The following is a 13,861-nucleotide window of genomic DNA, read 5'->3' as shown; positions in this document are numbered from 1 at the left end:
TCCCTATGCACCAGTCATGAGTTTCCAAGGCTATGGAAGCCCCTTGAGTTCTCCGACTCTTATCTTGTTTAGACAAGGTCATAGTCAAAGTGGAGGTTCTCTCCTCCCTTCAGAGAAAGGCACCTCCCTCTTTGAAGACCTGTTCTTTCCACTGGGATCTCACTCACAGAGATCTTTTTGCCAGAGTGTCTTGGCTTTCCATGCCTGAAATACTCTCATGGGCTTTTCAGCCAGATCCGAGTGCCTTTAGGGCTGATTCTGAGGCCAGAGTGCTATTTAGGACATCTGCCATTCTATGAGTCTGCTGAGTATCTCACTTCCCATGTTGGATCACTCTCCCCTTTATTTATTCTATCGGTTAGTGTTAGCAGGTACTAGACTTGTTTATGTGCTCCCTTTGACTCTTAGTCCTTTCATTATGATCAATTGTGAACTGAAATTGATCACTTGGAATAGTGAGGTGGCATTGGCACATGCCACCTTGATGGGATTGAATTGGAATCCCCTGGTATGTTTCCAACTCTACCAATTGGGGCAAGTTAGCCCGAGCATGCCCCAAATTATACATCTCTTCCCTCTTTTATTCCCACTCTTATGTTTAACAGGGATCACATTTCAGTTAATTTTCAACACTTAAGAATAACTGTGTGATAATTACAGAATTAAACCAGTCATATTAAGTAGAACAGACAAAAAAATACTAAGAGGGATAATGTATTAAGTTGTCCATTAACAGTCAGGGCTATGCTGATCAAGTCACCATTTCTCATAGTGTCCATTTCACTTCAGGAGGTTTCCTTTTTGGTGTTCAGTCAGTTGAGTGACTCAGTTTTAAGAGCCTAAAGACTCTTTGTCTAGAAAGTGGAAGAAATGCCACTCAGAGTTTTAAAGGACTGTCAAAGGCTCCTGCAAACGCAGTTGGTGATTTTAATAAAAGATATTCAATAAGAGAGCTAAAGCTGTAAGATAAAGGTCATAGCTATTGATTTTGGGACTGTTTACAATTGACACGTTTTAGTATTGATCCATTTGATTTCTGTGATTGTGTTCTGAGGAATTTATTTGATATCCCAAAGCAGTTTCTCAACAGCACAGCAAGCAGAAAACCACTTGCTAGTTTCTGGAAGTTTAAATAGAGTTTAATCACATCTGTACAGTTTTGGATTAAAGTTTAAGATTAAAAATACTTGAGCAAAAACCTCATATCCCCAGTCCAGTCATGAGAGAAACATAAAGCAAATCTCAGTCAAGGGACATTCTGTGGAACACATGATCAGTATTCCTCAAAACTGTCAAGGTCATCAAAAACAAGGAGTCTGAGAAGTGTCATGGCCAAGGGTACTCCAGGCAGGACTGAGTGTAATGTGGATCCTGGATGAGATCCTGGAGTGGAAAAAGGACATTTGGGAAAAGCTAAGGAAATTGGAATAAAGATTGGACTTTAGTTCACAACATATCAATATTGGTTCATTAATTGTGACAAATGGATTATGCTAACAGACATTAATAATGGTAGAAACTGGGTGTGGGATATATGAGAAATCTGTGTGCTATTATCATAGTTTGTAAATTTGAAACTACCCTAAAGTAATAGGTTATTTTGGAAAATTGGGGAGTAAGTTTGGCAGGAAAGAGTTTCTGCTGTAAGGTTGCTGAGGCTATTGTGTCAATGAGGCAAAAAGTCCTGTATTCTTTGGGCTCTGCTCGGTAGTGATCAAGTTTGAACCATGCCTCAGATTTGGTTCTTCAAACCTTTGTGGTAGATCTATGACTTCCTGTTTATACATCTGTAGTTTCATTGTAGTGTAGCATAGGCTAAACAAACAGGGAATTGCCATGTTTTTCAGTATCTACTATGTGCCAAACAAACACTGGACCGAATTTCACTAAAATTAACACATCCAATTTTTAGAAACCGTGGGACAGGGCTACCATTTTCACAAATGCTGAACTAGAACATGAAAGAACTTGCCCAGAATCCCACAGATGCTTAATGATAGACTCTGAGAGAGCCTTGGCCCTCCTAGGCTTTCTATCTCCTCTTTCCTTTGTTATGGAAAGATGCAGATTAAAAAAGTATTCATTTTAACCCTTGCCGTAACAAACACACAATAAAAACTTGAAATAAAAATGTAAAAATTTGAAATAATTGTAGGCACTCAAAAATGCGCAAAATTAATTCTTAAGTTCTGTGTATTTGTTACCCAGTTTCCCTCAATGCCTCTGTAACTGTAGCACACTATCAAAACATGGCATTAGTACTGGCATTAGTACAATTGTGTTATCTAGACTACAGATTTTGTTTTCACCATTGTTTAACCTATATTTGTGTGTGTGTGTGTGTGTGTGTGTGTCGTTCTATGCAATTTTATTCTGTGTAGAGACTGGAATAGCTCCTACCACAGGGCAGAAGCAGAACAGCACCATAACAGGGACTTCTCTCAGACTACATTTTTATATTTGTGCCTCACACACCCAAGCTCCAATACCCAGTCCCCAGTAACTACTAATCTTTTACCCATCTTTCATCCATCTCTATAGTTTTTTCATTTCAAGAATACTTATGTTAATGGAATCATAGAGCAGGTTACTTTTTGAGACTAACATTTTCTATTAAGCAAAATGCCCTTGAACTCTACCCTAGATGGGTGTATCAATAGGCCATTCCTTGTTCTTATAATGGTGTGGATATATCATGGTTTTTTACCCACTCACTCATCAAAGGACATTTGAGTTGTTTTTGAAATGTTTGCTATTACAAAAAGCTGTTGAGAATATTTGTATGCATGTTTTTGTATGGGTATAAGTTTTATTCCTCTGAGGTTCGCCAGAGTGCTGGGTCAAATGATAAGTGTATATTTAGTTTTATAAGGTGTCAAACTATTTGCTAGAGTGAAAAATACAGTTACATTCCCATTACCAATGTATGCAAGATCAATTTTTCCACAGCTTCACCAGTCTTTGGTGTTGTCACTATCTCTGTTTTAATACATAGACACTGCTATTATGGTTTCGACTTGCCCATTTTCTTTCTTCCTTTCTCTCTCTCTCTCTCTCTCTCTCTGACACACACACACACACACACACACACACTTTCTGTCTCTTTCTGTTGAGTTTTGAGTGGCTTATGAATGCAATATAACATAAAACTTTTGCCAGATAGGTAGTTCGCAAATATAGCTTCTAGTCAATCTGTGCCTATTTTTACTAAAATCTGCAAAAGCTTACCTTATCCTAGAAGCTCAGATTTCCCCCTAGGGAGATGATTTCTTCCTTTTAACCCCATCAGATTATCTTTTACATTTGAGTAAAGAAGAAATTTTTGTGCAAGCTCTTGGGCTTTCATTACAAAGGACACAGTGTTTTCCCCATCCTCTGGCCACTTCCTATGTAAGCAGTTTAGATACTTCCATTTGGAGAGGCCTTTTCCCAACTCCTTTGCTCATGGTGGCAAGATTAATTTCACCAGTATGGCCAGCTTTTGTGAGCTTTGGGATCTCATTATTATTAAATTTCAGCTCTGTGGCCATCCATTTTTCATTTTCATTTTGGGGCATTTTAGCATTAAAATGGTCAGTCATCTGACAGCCTTCTGAGTCTGAGCTTTGTCAGGAATTCAGGGCTGAGCTTTTATTGTTTTGTTTTGTTTCATTTTTTATTAAAAATATGTTGGCTTCTATTATCAGTACTGAAGGGTTAAAGACTCTTAGGCCCTTTCCATCTTCTTGCTCCAGAGAGGTACAGGGATATGAAAACTGAAATTTTTCAGGTAAACCTTCATTTTCTGAATGTTTGCTGTGTGCCAGACATTGTGTGCTAGAATAACTTTTTTCAAAGAGATTCCTGAAGAATATTCATTCTTTCAACTACTGGAGTTTGATTTCCTTTCTCATTGTGCTGATCCGTGTACACTGGCACTATAGATGATGGAGTGGAAAAGAGCTGTACTCTCTTGGCACTTACCTACCTGATGGCAGATTCAGGCTGAATCTCCAGTCTTCTCCTTCCCAGAACAGTATTAGCCCCAAACCCAAAGAAATTAAGATTTATCATTCTTTACTTTTTCACAGAGAGAATTTTTTTACAATGTAAAAAGGTAAGTGGAACTCGCATAAACTTTCTAAGAAACTAATGTTTACCTAGAGACCAAATAATAGAATTTCCAAACAATGAGAAACATTATAGATTGAAATTAAAGTAAAAGCTAAGGAAGAACAAATATGCTCTTCTGTACTTTATGTAATTGAGTACATGGAAAATTTCCTTGTCATAGTTTGCCTTCATAGTTAGACAACCTCAAAGACACCTAAAGTTACTAGGTAGCAAAATAATCATGGGGCCAGCCTAGAATTTGCTGTGCTGTAATCAGCCTTGGTGACTGAAAAGGCAGAATGGATGGCAATGAGGGAGGAAGCTTTCCTCTACTGACCCTGGATGAAGATTATGGCAATCTGCTTTTGTCTGCAGTGGATTCCCACTCCTTGCCAATAGAGCAATAGACAACATCTATACAAACTTGATATTTACACATGTTGCTAGGTTACTCAATTTCAGCCTTTTTCTTTACAACACATAATCATCTTAAAAAATGCTAAAAGAGATAAGAAACAGGGAAAGGAAGCCAGTAGTGTGAGTAAATGGGAAGTTGATATTATCGTTAAGACAGTGGCTACAGTACTAAATATATTACCTTACTAGAAGAGAAAAGATGTTTGAACACTAGCCAAGAAGGGATTCCGGTTAGACACAAACTATAGCAAATTCCTTTCAGTTCTAAAATCCCCTATTTTTATTTTCCAACTTTCTTGGAAGTGGGTGTTTTTGTGTTGATCCTTTTATTTTTTTTTTAAGTGAATGAAGTAATTTTTCTCAAATTACACAAAGATATGATCTGCCTTTATTGATTGTGTACTTTGACTTAGTACCCTCATCACCATAATGTGTCTCACTCAGATTATCAGCAAGTCTATTGTGATAAGAATCACATAATGCCACATAGTTCCTCCTGTGTATATTCTGTAGATACAGGAGGATACTTGAAAAATTTCATGCAGAAATGCAATTAAAAGGTAAGTTTATTTTGATGGTAACTTAAGTTGAAATTCATGCATAGTTTTTTTTTTTCATTATAAAAATTGACCATGAATTTTGTGAAGTCCCCTTATAAAATATCAAAACCACCTGTCAGTGTCTTCCTGCCAAGGCTGGTCCCTTGGCTATCTGGTTGCCTCCCTTCTTCCTGTGGCTTCACCATCCTCCTTCCCTGTGAGTGATCCCCGCCTCCCTGGCTGCATTCTGCAGGTTCAGTATCACTGCTTATCACCAGGCTCCCCACACCCCCACTGTGCCTTTGCACTTGTTGTGTGACCTGGCAGAAATACACCTCCCAGTGTGTTGCAGAACTGTTTCCTCAGCCTGCCCAAATGATACCTCCCTAGAAATCCCTTAGCTGAGCACCATATACAACTCAGGGCTCCCTGTGTTTTCCATCACAGATCCCCTACTTACTTCTGTCTCTGGCACTTCCCAAATACGTTTCCCCCTCTACAACATAAAACTCTATGAAGGAAAGGGATGTAGTGGGAACTCAAATATTTGGTTTCAAATTGTTGATAACAGTGTGATCACCTTAAAAAAAAATCAACACTGGTTCCTGAAGGCTTTCTTTAGAGAGCCATTTGAGCTGAATTTGAAAGGTGAGCTATGGAAAGTGGCAGGGTATAGGAAAAAAAAAGGAGTCAAGAAGAGAGTGCATAGATGGGGTTATAAAAAAGGTTTTGGAATGCAGGTAGACATGCATATGTCTGTCCTGGACTTTGAAGGGAAATAGGGATAAATAAGAATAAGCCTGGGGGAACTGGGAAAATCTTTTAACAAGGGGAGGGACAGGATCACAGTGGCAACAGAGTGGCATCAGTGGCAACAGAGTGGCATCGGGCAGGTGAGTAAACTAAGTGGGTGGTCAGGAATTGCTAAAGAAAAAAAAAAACCTCTACTCCCCACTTCCTGTCTTGCTAATTAACTTATTTATTTATTTTGTCTCATCAGTGACTATGCTCATGAATGCTCCAGGGTGAAACAATTTAAATACAGTATATACTGGAATTGTTTGTTTAATCTCTACATTGCTTACTATATCCAGAAAATAAATTTACTGATGCTACCTTTGAGTCAGATGTACCTCTACTACAATGGACTGTGTAAAGCTGTGTATGTAGTACTTGGCAATGTTCGTTTTGCACTGCAAAAGGAGACACCCTTAGAGATTTAGGTATTGATATTTGAGCCACTGAAGACAAACTGGAAATACTTACATCCCTAAATAGGAAGGGGATGTATTTCATTTAGAAAATATCAATTATTTTTACCTTGTGCAGTAATAATTAGATACCTAGAAACAACTACAGATATAAAATTTAATTATTGACATGTCTGTTTCTTTTAAGAAACGCCAAGACCTATATGGAAGCATATGTAGTCTTCTTGTTGCTAGTTTTGTTTCTGACATGTCACTTCCTTTCCAAAGACCTATTTTTCTTCTGTCTGGATCTATACGCCTAACCCACTCCAGCTGTAACATCCTTAGATTATTTATGTCACAGATTCCACCTTCTTTTTAAACCAGAGTACAATTGCTGATTTCACTGTTTTTGCATGCAGTTAAAACGCGGAATTCTAGTGAAATAATCCAGTCAGCAAAGATATTGTTTGTTTTGCACACAAAGAGGTGTATTTCAACCTTGAAACTAGGTCACATTGTTATTGCCGTGGAAAAGGAAAACATTTTTTTTCAGAATATTAGTGTTTGTAGCTCTTGCTGATTGATAGGAGAAAGGTAGTTGCCATAGTGATCTAATGGCCTCTGGAGGGAATGTGGTCACGGCCTTGAGCATCCGGCAACCCACCCGGTTTGGAGAGCCCCTCTGAAAAGGATTTCCTTCCACGGAAATAACTTGAGTTACTGAAATAAAAATAGCTTAATTTCTGTAGCTCAGACTTGTCCATAGGTTTGTGTTACACTTTTTAGCTGAGTGTGAAGAAGAGAAATGCATTTCTGATAAGGACAGTATGACTTTTCTTGAGGAAGGATAACAAATATATATTGCATGTTTGTTATTCCGTAGGCATGTCCTCAGCCATACAAAATAATCCACACTCTATTGAGCCTAGAGACAAACCAATTGAACAAGATGCTCGTTTATTGCATTTATCCAGAGTTGGGGTTTTCAGAGCTTCAGTGACTGGTCTTACGTGGAGGGAGCACTCATGGTTTGAAAAAACTAGGCTGAAGCTGGGCTGGGTGAAAGAGATGAATTAGTGCTCACATGTGATACTCCTGTAACAGTAACAGAAACCTGCAGTCGGTCACTTCGAATGTGAAATTTCTCGTGGCACAGATTGATGTGCGAACACTGTGTTTACAGGCCGAAGACCGCACATTTGCTCTGCAGCTGTGTTTAACGGTTATCAGTTTGGCGCACAGCATGATTGTTTTGGAGGGAGAATAGATACTTCAGATCTCTTTTTGGCAGGTCCTGAAGTAACTGAAGTACCTACTGCTGTAGTGAATCATGTGAACTTAATTAGACCTGCTACACAATTAGCATTTGAGGAAACTGAAGGAAAATCCTTGTGGGTTGGTGATTTGTTATGTCAAATATAAATGTGCTCATTTGGGGCGACTGGGAATTGAAAATGATGAAATTTTAATGCATCGAATCATAAACCCGGATAGATTATATGCATACGTAATATTTTAAGTTGATCTTTGAAAAGTGATTTTTTTCCTGGGGAACGATTGAAGTGCTTATTCCTGACAACTGGAACGTATCTGTGTCCATGCTTGGGGACTGATCTGTCTGCGTACCGCCGTGGCCACCTGATGGCACTTCTGTGTGTGCAGCCAGCCCCCAACATCTAATGAGAGCCCACAGCTCTTTAATAAACACCCCTGGTGCGGCTGTGGGGGCCGTGCCAGTAACCGCTAATTGAAGCCGGCCAGTGCAATCTGAGATGGTAAGACCCTGAGCCACATTGGTGTTTACATTTTAATTTAAGGTTAATCTAATAGCAGGGGTTTGCTTTGTTGTCTGCTGTTTCAGTCCCCAAAAAGGAACTGGATTTAATTCTCAAAAGCTACTCCTTTAAATACTCCAGAAATGTGGTTCACTATTACTGTCGTGAGTTAACTGCGGAGAATAGCTCATAGAATATCTATTGAGAGGAGAGGATTAAATATGATGTTTAAATTCTGTTTATTTAAAATATTTTTCTCATCTATTCAAAAGGCTACCACATTTTAATCAAATTACATAGTTACCTGTGCTCATCTACATTGTATCTTAGATAAGGAAATAAATGAGAGGGAGCAAGTTTAATTTCTTAATGAAGCATTTTAATGATGTTTTTACTCTTACGATGGAAAAAACTTCGAACCTAACAGCCCACCCTAAGCTGAGGATTCAACATCAGCTTTGAAGTCAGGTGGTGGTTGCTCTTGCTCAGTGCCCAAGCAAGCTGCTGGGAATTGGACTAAAAACAAGTTTCAGTCATGCCCACCCCTCTCATTTGCACATCTTCCCAGCAAGTATCTTAAACAAAAGAAAAAGAAAAAAAAACCCAAAACTTATAAATACAAACTTAACCTACTGTAATTCTAATTAAACATCTGTTCACCAATGACTGACACACACACAAATACACACACATCCTTCCACAAACACACAAAGGCACTAAACTGCTGCACTTTTCATAAAAGTTAAAAAATGCTGATTAGACTTGACATAAGCAAGCAGGTCGTTCTACCGGTTTCTCTTTCGCAGGTACTATGTAGTGCTAACATACAGAGTTTACCTTCCACCCAAGCAAGATTTTCTAAAGCGCGGTTAAGTGTGCAGTCTTTTGCAGTGCCCTGAAGATTAACTAGACAGCTGGTGCCAACACCAACAAAGTTAGTGCACCTGTGGTGTCCTGGTCACCTCACCTTCTCCTAGCCTCCATTTCTCACTTCCTGCCACCACATTGAGTCGTTGCAAGTATTCAGTGAATTGTATAAATACAGTAGATATGCTGATCTATTTTTAAACTAGAATATTTTATTGGTGCTATTGGATTTGGGTACTGTATGTCTGGGTTCTATACATCTTTTGTTCTCAGTATGCATATTCCTTTTTTTTTTTTTTTTTTTTTGAACTTACGCTTACTATGGGCAGCTGCGTTTGTTCTTCTGCAGCTCCATGTTGTTTCCCAAGCTACTCACCAGGATGTGTTGATTACACACAAGGTTTTGTGTGTGTGTGTGTGTGTGTGTGTGTGTCCCTGGGTGCTTACATAATTGTTATCTTTGGTACCTGACAACTCTGTCAACTCCTGTGATCTCTGTGAAACATTCAGTGCTATGAGTCTTAGCTCTGATTCCTACTTACGGGGCCTGATTGAATTTCTATAATTCACCCTCCAATTAAGTAGGTAAAAATATTAAGTAAATGCTCTGGTCATCTAAACAAAATATGTGAATACTACCCTTTTATATGAAGTATAAATTTAGTTTATCTAAGTTTATTATTAAACAATAACTTTGGGCATATCTAATTTATATTTTTACACTTAACATTAAAAGTATCCAGAACCAGATCCAGTCATTAACCACCCCTTCATTAGTGGATCTGTGGTTTTTATCAGGTTTATTAGACATTTATCGGCCTTAAGCAAGTAATATAGAATTTGCAAAAACTATGTGCAGAATTGAGTTCATTGTACTAGCACACCATTTTCCCAATTATAGGACTAAAAATGGAAACGTGTGTATTTTTCCCTTAAATGTCCCAGTTCTTGAAATTCTAGCATAAAAATGTCTGTATGCAAATTCATAAACATGCAACCTGAAAAGCATGTTTGTAAGCAATCTTAACCAGGTTTAAAAACACACATGTAAATTTGTAAATATAGTACAGAGGAAAAATATATTTTGTATTCTGCATTTTATTGTAATTGAATACAAACAATAATTATAGATGATAGGCTTGTTCTAATGAATACGTTAAATTCTTCATATTAGCAAAAGCCAACTGCATATGAAAAATGAGAGCATGTATAAGTCTTTTCTTATTCAGGTCAAATATTCCTGTCAGAAATTTGTTTCCTTTGCTAATTTGTTGAATGGTTAAACTTTGGGCATGTAAAGATAAATTTTCCAGCAACATTCAATTAACGTTTTTTACTACACTCTCCTAATAATTGATAGATAGCATATAACATTTACTTCTGGTGTGCTTTATTAATAAAATTGTAGTAAATTAGTGACTAGAATTAAACTGCTGAAAAATCACTTAGTCTGATTTATTCATTCAGCAAAATGGAACTTTAAAGGTTGTGTTTCTATGGCACCCAGAGTAACTTTTAAAAAGTATATTTAATTTCAGTAAAAACTTTGGCACATGTGTTTTGCCATTATGTAGGTAAAATAAAACAGATTTCTGTCCCCTCCCCCCAATATTGCCTTTTTTTTTTACATTTAGCAAATAATTTTGGCACTCTTTTAGACATAAACTAATACTGTCATTAAAGAGAGGGAAAAACAGTTTTAAAAACTTAGCATTTTATCAAAATAATATAATCTATAAAGTAGCAAATATTTTAGCTATCATTTTCTTTTGGAAATCCAGGTTTTCAAGTTTTTTGAAAAGATGGTGTCAGAAATCTCCCTTCTGGTAGTTTCGGTTTGTAATTAGTCTTGAAAGTTAAAAACAGGTTGCAAAATTGAGACAGTGACAAATCCTAATAGAAATTCTCTGAACAAAGTTTCCATCAGCTCAGTTCTAAAAGAACATGTTTTCCCTGTCAGGAGACAAAGGATTGTCAAGTCGAATGAGACAGGGTTGATTTCTGCCTCCTAAACACCATTTGGTGGTGGTAGACGGCTGCATGAAGAATTGCATGGAAAAACAAACAGAAAAATTGAACGCCTTGTAGGATCCTCAAAAGTCCCTTTTCAGGAGTATTTTAAATTTCCTGGTGCCAAGCAAACCAGAAATCCTACCTGTCAGACAGCCATTTGTTCCTGGGATCACCGGGTGCTGCAAGTCCCTTCCTTATGTTTATCATTATGCATCCACATTCTAAGGGAATTCCACATTCAAACGTCCTTGCTGTAGATGTTTTCTTCTATAGGAAGAATTTGAACTATAAAACTCGAGAAGCTTCAGCGTCTGTGGAAATTTGAGAACATTGCCTTTTTTTCCCCTTTTCTCCGAATATAAAGTGTTTTAACAAAAGCCTTGCAGCCAGTACATTTTAAATGTCAGAAGTTACATGGGGTAGATCTCAAAAGAATTTAAATTTTAGATGTTGAACTCCCAAAACCTCAAAATAACTTTAGAGGCCGGCTGCAGCAAAGAAGCCTAAAATGTGTTGCAGGGGGATTTAATAAAGACATAAACTTGTAGTCATTGTTTCTTGATAGCATTCTGTAGGTAAAACTGGTTGAAACGACCCAGGTCACACTTCAAGGCTGTCCAGGGACAAATTGCAAAGCAAAACCAAACCTTTACAGGTTCAACCTAAAAAATTAAAGTGGTTTAGATGAGGTGCTAATTTTCACCTTTGGGGTTGCTGATTTAGGTTTTACGAAAATTAAAATGAGTCAATATTTTAAAACATTTAAGTACAGCTCTTGGACCATAACAAATGTTATGGAGTTTGTAAAAAGTTATTTTAGATAAGATTATAAATTACATATAATCACATACATGAGTTGTGTTATTTTAGATAAGATTATAAATTACATATAATCACATACATGAGTTGTTCCTGCTGTGACTTATTTCTGATTTTTAAACTTCAAAATTCATAAAACTATAGTTTTGAGAAAAGATATGTTGTAATAACCTACAAATTAATAAAAAATTGATGAATTGTTTCAGCTTGTTTTCAATATTTGTACTACTTCAGTTTCTACAGATAATCTACCCAAATTAACAGTTTTATGTTAACTATGCTTATATTCTGACATGACTGTTGAACTTGAACCATGAAGCATTTCTATGTATTTGTCAATACAATACCATTCTCCAACTTTGTTTTAAATAGCTAGATTGTATCCAGGGAATCCTGTATAGATCAGAGATACCATATCTTTCAGACTGCAGAAAATGAAATCGCAATTTAAGTAAATATCGTAATTTAGGATTAAGCAATCTTTAGAATGAAATCTTAGGAAAACCATTGTGCCAAAATGCCAATAATTTGCATTAAAGAGGAAGAAATGTAATTTTCTTTTAGGTCAGTGAACAAAGAAGGAAGTTTTGGTGAAGTTAAGTAATAGAGATCTCAGATTTTAATTTATCAAGATTTTGGTTTTACATAGAAGTTTGCTGAAACTGGTCAAGTTTGACTTGACCATAAGATTTTAAGTTTTATATAATATGCATAAAACTATATTATTCATGTGTTGTCATATTTAGTTATATTGGTTCAGCTTTATTTAAATAGAAGAGACCTTTCACAAAGTGTTTATTCCATTCATCTTGTATGCATGGTATTAGAGAAATAAAATAAGTATGCATTTAACATTTAAGACAACATTCTGTTAGTTTGGGGGTAGGTTAGGGACTCTGCTCTCTGAAGAATTAATTTCATAGACCCATTTAAGTGAAAAATTGGTACATAGTAATATATATATTTTAAGCTCTGTTTCAAAAGCATGATACATAGTGTTTAAAGCATTAGCTTAAATGAAAAATAATATCTTACATTAGTAAAGTTGTATTTATTTAATTCAGCAATGAAATTAATTTGGAGTTGTTGGCATTTTGCCTTTGCAGGTTTCTGTGACTCATTTGCTGAGAAAGTGTGATTCTAGACACTAGCATCATTATTTTTTTCATCTGCTTAAACTTATGTTTTGACTGTGGGTGAGTTTTCACGGCAGATTTAAAAGAAATTCGATGCAAATATTCTGTGATAATATTTGGAAGTGGGTGATGTCTAACCTTACATACTTAGGAATAATGTAAGTCTTGAAGTTCATGGACTTTAACACTAACAAATATACATAATTTTGAAATGCTAGTTTAATTTTTCTCATATTTTTAGAGTTTAACTCTTGCTCTGTGAATTATGACCTCAGGACAATTAATTGCACTTAGAAATAAATTTTTTGCTGCTTGATGAATATAATAATTAGCAAGAACTAAATGATGCTAGGATTCAGGTTTTAATTAAACATAATCACAAATCAATTTAAAGATGTTTTAAAATGTTTTCTCCTAGAAAAGAAATAATATCTATATGATCTACATGTCTTGTCCTGTGCTCATTACATTCATAGCTTAATTTACTTCCCCTCAATCCTCCCTCCCTGAAGTAAAATGTATTCTCAAAGTTTAAATATGTTATGGTGGCATAACAGCAATTATACGATATAGCCTGGATCTTGTTTTTTTTTTGCAAAGTAATTAAAAATCAATTTTTCACGTCTTTTACTTTGCAATTAAATAGTAGAGTGGTGTTTTTCATTGTTCCAAGGAAGAACATAATAAAATCCATATTTATCAAATAATCCTCCATGTGACAGATGCCTATTTTGACTTGTGATGTGTTTCTCATTACTTTGTCTTGCTTTTCTGACTTGCTATTAAATGTTTAGAAGAGTTAGTTAATAGTTTTACAGGAAAAGAAAAAGAATTTTATCAGCCTATAACGTTGTAAGAAAATAGGAACATATATAAAAGTCCTATAATTTTCTGATTTCACTTTGAACTTTTCCTCACAGCTTTCCAACTCAAGATGGTATGTAGTCTTGCACAATGGGCTGCATCCAACTTTCTGTCATTAAAAGAACTGAGTGTAGATTATTCCAAAA

The 13,861-nt window shown here is 36.2% G+C and overlaps 1 protein-coding gene and 1 long non-coding RNA gene across 2 annotated transcripts in view; one reads left to right on the top strand and one right to left on the bottom strand.

Moving 5' to 3' along the window:
* Window positions 1–11,473, bottom strand: part of LOC149126579 (uncharacterized) — a 53,190-nt gene extending 41,717 nt beyond the window's left edge. Inside the window, exon 1 of the long non-coding RNA XR_016233906.1 lies at window positions 11,039–11,473. This is a non-coding gene — a long non-coding RNA (uncharacterized LOC149126579). The remainder of the gene's footprint in view (window positions 1–11,038) is intronic.
* The window catches only part of BCKDHB (branched chain keto acid dehydrogenase E1 subunit beta), a 277,214-nt gene that overhangs the window by 254,587 nt on the left and 8,766 nt on the right, over window positions 1–13,861 (top strand). The gene's annotated exons all lie outside the window — the stretch shown is intronic.

Source organism: Oryctolagus cuniculus, chromosome 5 (genome assembly GCF_051225735.1).
Source record: "Oryctolagus cuniculus isolate XC-2025 breed Fujian yellow rabbit chromosome 5, ASM5122573v1, whole genome shotgun sequence".
Classification (NCBI taxonomy): Eukaryota; Metazoa; Chordata; class Mammalia; order Lagomorpha; family Leporidae; genus Oryctolagus; species Oryctolagus cuniculus.
Note: the sequence above shows the minus strand (reverse complement) of the source record. Positions and strands in the feature narration are given on the sequence as shown.